General features: G+C 41.0%; 1 long non-coding RNA gene across 2 annotated transcripts; it reads right to left on the reverse strand.

Moving 5' to 3' along the window:
• Positions 1-3941: 3941 nt before the first annotated feature.
• On the reverse strand, positions 3942-7325 carry LOC108900524 (uncharacterized). Of its 2 annotated transcripts, XR_001963738.2 has the most exons (4): positions 6252-7325; positions 5704-5907; positions 5110-5144; positions 3942-4129 (listed from the first exon to the last, which is right to left on the reverse strand). It is a non-coding gene; the product is annotated as an uncharacterized LOC108900524 (long non-coding RNA). The 2 variants fall into 2 exon arrangements; XR_007813511.1 differs by having other exon boundaries at positions 5704-7325.
• Positions 7326-12497: the final 5172 nt, after the last annotated feature.

Genomic DNA, 12497 nt, shown 5'->3' on the forward strand with positions numbered 1-12497 from the left:
GGAGTGGAGGATTTTGGCCAGGACTCTGTCATAGTTCCTGCAGAGGTGGGCGGGCAGCAGAGTTGAGGTCCAACCCAGACTGGAGGTCAGACCCAGCAGGCTGAGTACCAAGGCCTGTGCTACGATGCAGGATTTGAGGTTAGAGAGGTGACTTCAGGTTTAGCTCGGAGCTTTCAGTCTGACGATGGTGGTTCACTTCTTAATGGGATAAATCTCCATGGTAACTTACGCTAAATGGCTAATCTGCTCCAGAGCAGGTTAACATCAGAGGATCAGATCAAAACCTGTCAACAGGCCAACTACTGACCAATCAGATCACTGGAAAACCAGAGTCATCATTCCTACAGGATCCAGACAGGGACAAAAGAGTTTACACTAAAGTGACAGATAAAATAGATCAGTCAAATTGTTTTGCTGTTTTTGTCTTAGTTTCCATTCTGGTTTTAAAGCAGAGCTTCTAACAAACAAAGGGAGAGTTTATCACTCTAAATGATTACATACTTTACTACATTATAGTTACAATCTAATTTTATCCACACACTGTTAAATATTTCTAATGATTACAAGTTAATATTTCAGTCAGATTGAGCTTAGACATTAACTCTCTCCTCTCTGCTCAGTCTGACATTACTGCAACTTTACCTGTATCACATAATTTGTTCACCATCAGACAAAAGAGCAAAACTACTTACTCAGTGAGACATGTAATAATTGTTTCGTCTCTTAGTTATGTGATCATATTGTTCACATTTCATCTTGTTGAATATCATCTGTGAATGTGGCTATAGCCACATTTACCCGCAGGTATCAATGTGTAATAAACCTCTTTGATGAAAGACTGAATATTTCTACTGTGTATACCACAATGATGGAAAATAGTAAACCACCCCATACTACCGCCACACAGGCCTAAAATAAGTGTAGGCTCTGGGCACATGCCAGTCCAAGTCACAGCACAATAAACTTAGTCCTCCCCAGGGCACTGCAACTCACGCCAATACCCAAAGGACACAACATGCTGTACACTGCAAATCCTTCCATCCCAACACGCGGCGTGCCATCAGGGTGCTCATGCAGCTCCATAAGAGGGTCTAGCTCCCTAAGCTGCAGTCCTCCCCATGATATAACCATAGCTGCCCTTTAAAACTGATAATGTTAAACACAAACAACACAACATAGACAAAAGACAGAAAAACTACTAATGATGAAATTGTGGGCGAGCGGGGTAGAGTTTTGAGTTTACAAAATATTAAGGAAAGACAGACACAAGGAACTAAGGAACCAACAACGCCACCTGGGGCCTTGCACCCCAGGATATAATGAAAATTCAACTATTTCACTGTAGACTACAAGGACACAGGTTTGTGAAAGGTTAGTGAAAAAAAAGCAAAGCAAAAAAAAAAAAAGCACTGGAGCTGTTGGAGACAAAACAAAGATTAGCAACAACAACAATTAGCAACATTAATAAAATTACAATTGGTACATAAATTAAAAACTATTCAAGCCCAGACTATTAGATACAGGGGGCTAAAAAAAATCCAAGAAAATCACTCACTTAATTGCTAAAGCTGTGAGCAGTGAGCTGGGGCCTCCAGTGGGGAGGCAGCCTAGAGGATGTGCCCTGTCTCACTCACCTGGGTGCAGCACAGCAACACTGAAAAGAAAATAAAAGACTTCCTACAACACAAAAATAAATAAATAAATAAATAAAAAATCCAACAGCGTCCAACAAAATCCACAACCCAATTAATGGACAAATGAATCAATAATCCCAACACACATATACACAAACAAAGCAACTGAACAGCAGAAAGAAACCAGAATTAACTCCAGCAAACGCAATCAAAACCAAAAGTAACACAACACAGCAAACAACAGAACAAAACAAGGTGAACCTAAAAACAAAGTTAGTAGGGCCAGACTTTAAACTTAACAAAAGAAAACGAACTGAGAATCTTTCTCACCACCTCAGGTAGGGGCAAGCACCATCAAGGACCAGCAAGAGGCTGACTGAGACCAGGTGAGGGCCCACCTACTAAGGGGAGGGCCTAAGGGAGGAGTGGTTTTTCTCTGGGGTGTATTCAAGAGATGCACTTCACTACAAAATGTTAAAACACTTAACTTTCCCGGGGCTCAAGACCACCCCCTGTGCTCTGAGCTTCACTCTGGTCCAGCCTCATGTAGAATAGAATAGAATCATTTTGTTGTACTTAACTGTACAGTGACAATAAAAGCCTAATCCATGTAGACTTTACTGCAGCACAGCGAGGCCTCTCCACTAGTGAAAGGAGGGCCTCATCAACAGTCTGGGAAGCGGACATGCACTCCTAGTTTCCCTGCTACCACTACCTCACCCTGCCTAATACAGGAACCTGACCCTGATGCCCACTGTCTATCTTCACCACCGGCAGCCCAAAGCAGCATGTGAATGGCACCCACCCTCCACAGTGAGTGACGAATATAGCTCACTCGGCTAGGCCTTAGCCCATTGATGTATTAGTATTGTTATTCCTATAATACATCCCTGCCTCAGCCCTGCAGCTTTCACTGATTGGTCCACTCCCAGAGAGTCCAAACGCCTGCTCACTCCCCTCTTTCCTGACTTCCTGTCCAGTCGCTCCACCCTGCTCACACAGGTGCAGTCACCTCCTCTGATCTCCTCTGCATTCCTCCCCGACACACAGCGTCACTCACTACAAATGTTTTTCTGTCGACGTTGCTTCTAATTAACATCCTCACCTCTTTCACATGAACGTGCTCATGGCTGTGTTGGGAAATCCTGGGGTGGTTTACCAAGTTGATAACCACCATCATATAACCACAACTAGACTGCAGTTGTTAGGTTTAGTGAGGCCAGAAAACGAAAAGATATCCGAGGTATGTTCAACATGCTCCATAGTACAGGCCTCAGATCTCAGGCGGGGGCTGTTGACACGAGGGGCTGGGTGAGGCAGGGGTCTGGCAGGCAGGAAGGCAAAGAGGAGCCACATGAAAGAACAGATGTTCTGACAGAGTAGAGCGAAAAGCTGGGGATTAAATATTGTAGAAGCTTGTTGAATAGATGAGCTGATATGAATAGAATAGAATATAGAATATAGAATATAGCTTTATTGTCATTGTAAGCAGGACAAGCAACAAAATTATCAAGCAACTCTGTTGGTGTTAGGTATAAAAACAAACACCAGATTGGCAGGAGCTAGAAGGCCACACCCAGCATATACATACACATACACACACACACACACACACACACACACACACATACCTAACACAAGCATTTTACCATAAGGTAAGAGGAACAAATACAGATATAACAGACACATTTACTTATAACAACAGATGAAAATAAAAGCAAGAGTGTGCAATTGTAGTGACAAAATATAAGTTGTCCAGTATATTGTCTGCCATGCAATGACCAACATGCCACTTTCACATAATCAGCAAACATATTAAAAATGTCTCAGTTTAAAGGATGAATTCAAATTGTTTCACATTCAATTTGATGAATCAGCTTCTCTTAATTCCTTCCTCTTCTCTCCTGCTGCACTTCCTCCAGACACTTCCCCTCAGGTCCATCTGTGGCCTTACAATCCATCCTCTGTGCAACATTACTCATAGTATTAGTAATGGTTGGATTTGTATGGGTTGTTGACATCCACCCCAAACTGTTCCAGGGCAGCTCCTCTGGGCTGTGTCCCTCCCAGTCTACCAAATACTGGTATCCACGGCCACAGTGCTGGACGTATGCCTTTACTGGAGCACATGCCCCAGTATAAATGAGCTGTGCCCCATTATCAACAACAATAAATATTATATATCATATCATATCATATCATCATATCATATCATATCATATCATATCATATCATATCATATCATATCATATCATATCATATCATATCATAAATAATTGCATTAATTCAGATAATTATGGCATACTGATGGGAAAAGAATAGATCTATTTCTACTCAAACATGTAGCAAGAGTGTTGACTCCAAATAGAAACTGTAGCCCACTTGCGTCAGCGCAGTTTGACATCTGGTGACGTGACACAACAACAGCAGTGTTTCCCCTACCATTGTCCTGGCAGGGCAGCCCGTGAATGCATCAGCACACAGGAGTGGAAGAGCTGCAGAGGAGACAGGTTGACAACTTGCTAGGTTAGGTCCAAGTGTTACAAGTCTGTAAAATCACAGATGGACAGACACCAGCCCCAGACATCAGAAAACTAGACATTAAACTCAGACCACAATTTCAGTGTTTTTTCACACATGCTTTCTGCCAACGGTGCCTGTGCACCTGGGATACCCTGAATCTTTGGCCTGAGGGAAGCGTTTCAAACTCATAGTGCTGGGGTCTGAGCAGTCTAGAATATACCTGGCTTTGTGGAGGACCTGCTGCTTAAAGATGACCATCAAAGCAGTCTGCAGGACAGCTATCACCACCAGCGACCTTCACAGTATGGTTCAGGTAATTTTTATCCTTGATGTTCAAGTTACTGTACTAAACAATAATAGAGAATGTGGGAAACTACATTAAAAACACTTAACTTCCCCAGGAGATACAAATGTTGCTGTCCCCTTTTACAAACTGCTTCAGAATCAGCATCAAATTATCAAGGGAGAGACACTAGGTGTGGTGGGTAATGTGAGGAAAGAGCCTGCTGTCCAGGGCGTTCAGATCTTTGACAGAGTTGAGCAGCTCTACCAGGATGGCCCTCTTGGAAGTGAAAGTGGCATTAATGAAATTTTCATTGGAGTTAACAAAGTCTTTAAGGAGAAGTGAGTGTACCTCACTGAACCTCTGATAATGTCATTACACAGTATTGTACTGAATAACCTGAAGGTTTTTCTTGTAAAGGTAGTTCAACGTGAAACTGAAACATTTGTTTTCAGTTCTTTAAATAAAAAGGAGAAGTTGGGGAAAATGTTGGAAAATATCCAACACAGTGCAGCATGTGACTCCTTTGTACCTAAGAGAGTAATCCACTGACTTAGTATTACACTCCTTTAACACTGTAGACTCAGTGGTGCTTGAAAATTAGTGAACTCTCCAGACATGGTCATTGTTTTTGTAAAAATAAATAAATAAATAAATAAAAATACCAACCTTAATAAATCCAAATTTCAATTTGTAAAGCAGACCTTCCAAATATGGGACACACATGAAAGAGAAACAGATATATTTTCGTTATTAATTCAGCGAAAGTGGTTTATCTCACAAAAACAATTTTACCATGTACAAAAGTATGTGAACCCTTTCAGTTAGTAGCCTGTGGCATCTCCTTTTGCAGCCATAACTTCAACCAAACGTCTTCTGTAACCACTAACCAGTCTCCTGCATCTGTTTTTGGGGATTTTTGCTCACTCCTCCTTGCAGAACTCAGCCAGTTGAGAGAGGTTAGAGGGACATCTGGCATGTACCACCAGTTTCAGGTAAGGCCCACATTTTTGGATTGAAGTCCAGACTTTGACTGCACCAATCCACAGTATGAGTCATCTTTCTTTTCTTTGGTAGTTTTGCTGGAATGCTTTAGGTTGTTGTCCTGTTGCATAACCTATTTCAACTTCAACTCCCTGACTGATGGAGAATCTGGTCAAGAATTTGCTGATTTCATCTGATTGTAGATGTATGTACATGTATAGCAGATGCTGCCAGAGAGCTCTGCAACTCTCTAGAGGTGATGTGTGGGTTGGTCCTTACCTGATTTTTTTCCCTTGATGCTTCTTGGTGATAGTTCTGATGGGCATCCACTTCTAGGCAGAGTTGTGGTCATGTTGAATTGTCTCCATTTGTAAATGATTTTTCTTCCAGTAGGTGGATGGAGCTGGAATCTTTTGGAGATGGTCACTACCTTCTTCCTGATTGTGTGTCTCCTCTCTGCATTGTTGATCTGTATGGGTACACCTTGGCAGTACAATGCTCTGGTTGGTTTCCTCTCATTTAATCAGTCAAATCAATCAATCAAACCCTTTCCTAGGGATGCCTCATTTGATTGGTCTGCTTGATTAATTGAGCACCCAAATGTGTTTCACCTGAATCTTTTACCTACTTAACTTTACCAGTGCAGCTGGGGGTTCACTTACACATACACTAATTCCATGTTTCACATAGTTTTCTGGCTACTCACACAACTCAAAACAAGTACATGCAATTGATAAACATAAACCCACCATTTCATATATATATATATAAGCTGGTGATGATAAAATAAGAAAATCATGGTAAAATTGCTCAAGGGGTTCACTTACTTTCAAGCAGCACTGTAGAGATATCATCTTAAATATTGCCCCAGTTTGCCTAGATTTCCCACAATGCAACTGTACTGCCAACAGTTGGGTCAGTGATTCATGTGTGTTATAGAGCTGTGTCATTTCGAGCCTCCACCCTGCAGCAGAGATAAGGAGCAGGCCTCAGAGGTCTGATAATAAACAAAACCCTCTGTGGTCAGAGACCATGAAAGAGATTCCACACATGTCAATCATCAGAGAACCTGCTGGAATATTCCTCCAGTGACATACAAACACAAATGTTACAGTGCATCAATAAAAGTGACAGTAATCATAAGACATTGTGTTTGAACTGAAAACTGAAACTTGCTGCTAAGTGTGGCAAAAGCTAACACTCCTTGTTCCCTTTAAATCTTTCACTTCCTCTGGACATTCCTCTGTCCACTTCATAATAACACCATCACATGTCACAATACTGCCTTTTGTATTTTACAGTGTTCAGAACATCTGAAACATCAAAGACGCCCCCAGACATTTTAATACACACAGAAATACTGTGCTTGGAAAAGTTTGTTTGACCAGAACCCCAGAGCAGAGACGTACAGTACAGAGTACTACAATTCATCAAGAAGAACTGAGTATAATCACTAGAAGCTTCACTTGAAATAAGCGACCACACCACATCAGTAGCACAAGTATCAGGCGTGGAGTTGAGAGAGAGCTGGGTTCTTATACAGCAGGTAATGAGATGAATGAAGAAGAGTGTCAGGCTCCACCAGCTGTGCCCTGTCCCTGCCAATGAAACACAGACACACACACAGAGGGGAGGAGACACAACAGGAACAGACTGAGGAAACAACACAGACAGGAAGCATTATGAAATTCAGCTGGAGCTGCAACAAAAGTGATTTGTATCTGATGTTTTTTTTCCCACTAAAACATCTACAAAACAAAAGAACACACACACATTATTTATTCCAGAAGATTAACGTCTGGACAGAAGATGTCTCAGATGTCTGCCAGTGTGGACATGTGCAGGTCTGCTGCACAGCTACTGGAGGAACTTGGTTGTTTATTGTTTAATGGGTGTGTTCAATAAAGACACAAAAGATTCTAATAGTTTGTGTTTGTCTGTGATGTTGAATGAATGAATAAGCCATGGGTGGTAGATGCTGCTGCACAGAGCAAGAAAAACAGTCAGACAGCTCAGTAGGTCTGTTACAGTTTGTCTCTTTTGTTTTGAAGCATCGTTCAAAATAAAAGTGTTTAGTTTAGTTGATTACAAACCTCTGCAAACAGGAAAACTCCACGCTCCATAACACTGATAACAGATAACACAGTGATGTGTTTGACAGTCGCCATAATAAGTTTGAGAAATGAAACAGTTTTGGTCTTGAATGGAAAATGCAGCATTAGATTTCACTTCTGTTACACAGGTCATGGTTTTCTTATGTTGTTGTAGCTGACTGACCATGTCAAATAAAACCATACAGCACTGTGCAAACAAGACAAGACACAAAGAGCATGGTCTCACACAGGAAGACAGGTGTTTCCAGATGTGCTGTCCAAGCTCTTCTGAGGAAAAAGAAAGTAAGAAGTGGTCTTTATGGAAGACTTGCAGCCAGAAAGCCTCTGATGTAGAAACAGAGACAAGAGACTCAGCTATGCATGAAAACACAGGAACTGGGCAGCAGCTGCTCTGGACTGATGAGACCAGATCTGTTTAATCAGGAACCAAGTAATTATTATCTCAATTATTTTAATTAATTAATTACAATTAGTGGGACTGTTCTCCTCTTTTTACTCTTTAATTACACAATAAGAAAAAGGTTTTAATTAGTCAAAACATGTAAATGAAATACAATTTGTTCCCATGTTTTAACTATTTTGTGCGCACGTTTTGACTAAATGTAATGGGACCTGACACTGTGTGTATCAGGCACACAGCAGAGCAGGACTCCAAATGCAGGACTCAGACAAAGATCGCAGATCAGGTTCTTTATTATAAGCAATAGTATGGTACACGAGAAGGCAATCCGATCAGGCAACGGTATCCAAAAACAACAGGCAAAATCCAGAATAGGTAGAGACACTGACTAAATACACCTAGACAAGGAGATAACGACACACAGGTGAAACACATTAGGGCGGGGACAGTAATCAAGATGAGGAAGTAAAGACAACTGGAATAACCAAGGAACAGGAAACAGGAAGACAAAAAAACCCCTAAATAATACAGGAAAAACATTCAAACCCTGACAGTGTGTTATGAATCATGCTCATGTTTCCACTTTGTCATTATTGGATACTAAGTGTAGATTGATGGGCAAACAATGTAGTGTGCAAAAAGTAAATGTGTTACTTTAAGTTTGTTTTGGACCCAAAAACAGAAAGAGACATGAGCACCAGACTGGGATAAAAGCAGTGATTCATTAATGAATAATTAAGAGGAGGAGTTCAGAGTGAGATGATGAGTGGGGAATGATGGAGGACTGGGGAGGACCAGTGACACATGGCAGCCAGAGGAGCCTGGAGGCTGAGGGTGGTGTGGAACAGGTGAGTGATCTGGTATGGGAGGAATGGAGACTAAATTGTTGTGCAGGGCTTTGGAGAGGCAGATGGAAGACAAAGAGGCCTGGAGATGACCTGCAGGTGAGTGGTGTGGGGGATAATGGTGGTGAGGCAGATGACTCAGCAGGAGCACAAACTACAGCACAGAAACCAGTGTGAGTAAAAGCATGAGGAAGACTGGAAATGACCTGAGTAACAGCACTGGTAAAATGAGCAGCATGCAGCAATATCACATGACAAGCAGAACAATGTGGTGTGAGTAATGTGTGTCAGGTGAGCCACACACACACACACACCCACACTCTGAATGAGACACTGGAAAAGACAGACACTGGCAGAATATTTAAGTCACAGGGCTGTGACAAAAGGAGTATAAATAGTTTCTAAACCCACTGTATATTCCACTTCAGACAGGGCTTTTCACTTTGTGCTGCTGTACCGACATGAACCAAAATGGCAGATAATGCCCACACAGTCTGTTTGCCCACTGGGTGTCAGGAAATAGCATGGGTAGAGTTGTAAAAATAACCTGTAGGAGCTAGCAGGCCAACAGATTCACAGATTCAGTTATAAACCCACACAGGCACAGGGAGAACATGCTGACTCCACACAGAAAAGCCACGGGCTCAAACCAGGTTCCTTCTTACTGTGAGGTGACAGCGATAATACTGAGACATTAAAAATCCTTACACACTGACCACATCTGTAGGAAATGATAAGTATGATTATGTCAGCAGGTTATGAAACAGGGTCATTATAAAAAGAGTCAAATATTGTGTCAGTTTTTTCTAACACCACACAACTCTGTAATTATTTAACTTATCCAGGATTTTACCAAAAGAACAACTGAGTAAATGTTGTCTCATCCATGAACTGAGAAACACATCCTTTGCACTAGTTTTTGTAATACTGGATTACAGTAATAATATTATGTTTCTTTTAGGAACAGTAGGCCTACATACATGTCAGCAGAAAATCTAAGAAGCAGCTCCTTCCTTTTCTTCTGTCCCAGTGTGGAGGTGGGTAGTCAGCTTGAGTTACTTTTCAACATGTTTCTACATGTTGTTTAGGTTGTAATAGTGAGGGCAACACTGAATAGAGTCTCACTGATCTCCTCTTCAATAACATGGACAGACTGTAATTAAAGATCTAGTGATGCCACAAAAGTAATGATGTGATCTTGACTTGTTAGCTGAGTGTATAAAGGAAATAAAGAATGTGCATTCACTGGAAAACTTCCCACATAAAGTAAAGAGTCATATTTAATGCAATCCCACACAATACAGTGTACATACATAAGTTGTTGCTTTCTGAGAAGAAAGGGAAACATACATGGATACAGCTTGATATCGTTTTAAGACCATTACATTTACATTTAGTTGTGCAGTTTTTTTCAAATCCTCAGCTCTTTGGATCAAAGTCAGAGATGGACTGGACATTAAGTCAACAAGAGTTTGACAAACAAATCTGACAGGGAACATTTGTCCCTCTTCTACTACTACTACACAACATCAGCTAGTTTCCAGTCACACATTCATCATTGCTGAAAATTCACATACTTCCATATTCACACTTGCTGTTTGGAGTGGATAAGTACACAAGCATGGAAACATGCAGCGCACTCTAAGAACCAGGGGAACTCAAGCAGGGCAGGCCACCAGTTGATGATCACTGCTCCAAGGAGACAAGTGGACCCAAACCATGGCTGCAAAAAGCCCCCAGCAGCAGAGCCACAGTATTACAGAGCCACCAGATCCTCTCTCTGTAGGGGTCAAGCATTCAGGCCTGTACTGTTCTGTTGGTGTGCAGGTGGACTCCAGCAGGACTCCAGAGAGCCAAACACTGACAAAGACAAACGAGGGACAAACAAGAAACATGATGGAGGGAAAACCAGCGAGAACACAGTGGAGGGAAGGAAAAGCAAAGCTGATACCAACACCCTTTATTGCCATCTTGATATGAAGTCAAATGTGCTTGTTCAGCGTTTTTATACATGCCACAGAGCATGACTGTACTGTAGTATCTGCATTCATTATGTTTCTCCTCTCATCTGTTCAGGTTCTTCCTTTAATTTATCACACAGGTGTATCGAGGAAAACTTTTTTGAGTTTTAGTCTGTTTACTGCACTTTGTATGAATTTATTGACAAATAAAAACTATTCATGGTATTATTTTTGATTTCAGTTCTTTCAACTACAAACACAGTTGTATCTCTTCTCAATCTTTACTTTTTAGAAATTACTATAACAAAATAACATCTACTGTTTAAATCCATCAGAAGCTTGTGTTTGAGAGAGGTCATTCTGCAGTAATGTTTATGTATTCTGAGTGCATTTGGATTTTTTGTATTGAAGGTGAAACAGCAGAAATGATGAAGGAGGTGGGATGGTGACACTTTAGCCGACACCTGATTCCAAAGAGTAAACTGTCCCTTAACATTCCATTTACACATATTTACAGTCATAGACCAGACACACACCACATAGATCATAATAAATATATAAATATGCTTCAGCAACAACAGAATCAGACAGACCATCATTACTGTCAGGTTTAGATGTTTTGCAAATTCAAGTGTGCATATAACACAGCTGGACTGGACTGGAACCCAAAGTCAAGTCAGCAGATGTGATTCCAACAGAGGAAGTGCTGGTGGAGGTTTCAGTTACTCTCCATATGGTTAGCAGGATATAAATACTGTATTTAGAATCATTACAGTCAGTGCAGACAGTGAGTTTGAACACTGCTGGGTACAGGAAAAGTAAAAGTAACTGAAAAATAAATATAGTTTTTCTCACAAGTGACTGAATCTCATCACATCTCATCATCACTAGATCTTAAATGAACAGTGTGTAGGATTTAGTGACATCTAGTGGTGAGAATACAAATTGCAACCAATTCAATTCAATTCAGTTTTCAATGGGGGAAGAGAATAGGAACAGGAGAATGTAGCATAATGCACATTCCATGTAAATATGTAAAGTAGTATCAATAATACAGTGGTGGTAATAATAGTAATGCAGTCCAGGCCTATAGCAGCATAACTAAGGGATGGTTCAAGCCTGAGCCAACCCTAACTATAAGCTTTATCAAAGAGGAAGTTTTAAGCCGACTCTTAAAGGTACAGAGGGTGTCTGCCTCCCGGACCAAAACTGGGAGAAGGTTCCACAGTAGAGGAGCCTGATAACTGAAGGCTCTGCCTCCCATTCTACTGCTGGAAACTCTGGGAACCACCAGTAAACCAGCATTCTGGGAGTTCAGAGTTCTAGTGGGATTGTAGGGGACTAGGGAACTAGATCTTTCAAAGCATGTCAGAGACTACAGTGGCTGCCAGGTGACTACATGGTGTCAACTACTACATCAGCTAGTCATTTATACAGCTATATTTAGATACTGTATTTAGTTGTTACTCTGTAAAACTATAGGTAATAGTTGACATGTACTCTGTCTCCTGTCTTCCTCTTCCCTTCTTAGTCCTCTGTATACAAGCTGCAGCGTCAACGTAAAAACACAAAAAGTTTGTCTTTTCTGGGAAGAGGACCTGTTCCCTGTGTAGATATGACTGGCTCATTCTAAGCAAATGAAAACACAACGATTATTAGTTTTTGGTGATTACACACTAATAAAAACATATGTATGTATATTATGTTCCATTTCTGCCAGTAGATCAGAAATGTCACACACTGATCATTCAAA

This window comes from Lates calcarifer, linkage group LG6 (assembly GCF_001640805.2).
Source record: "Lates calcarifer isolate ASB-BC8 linkage group LG6, TLL_Latcal_v3, whole genome shotgun sequence".
NCBI classification, from domain to species: domain Eukaryota; kingdom Metazoa; phylum Chordata; class Actinopteri; family Centropomidae; genus Lates; species Lates calcarifer.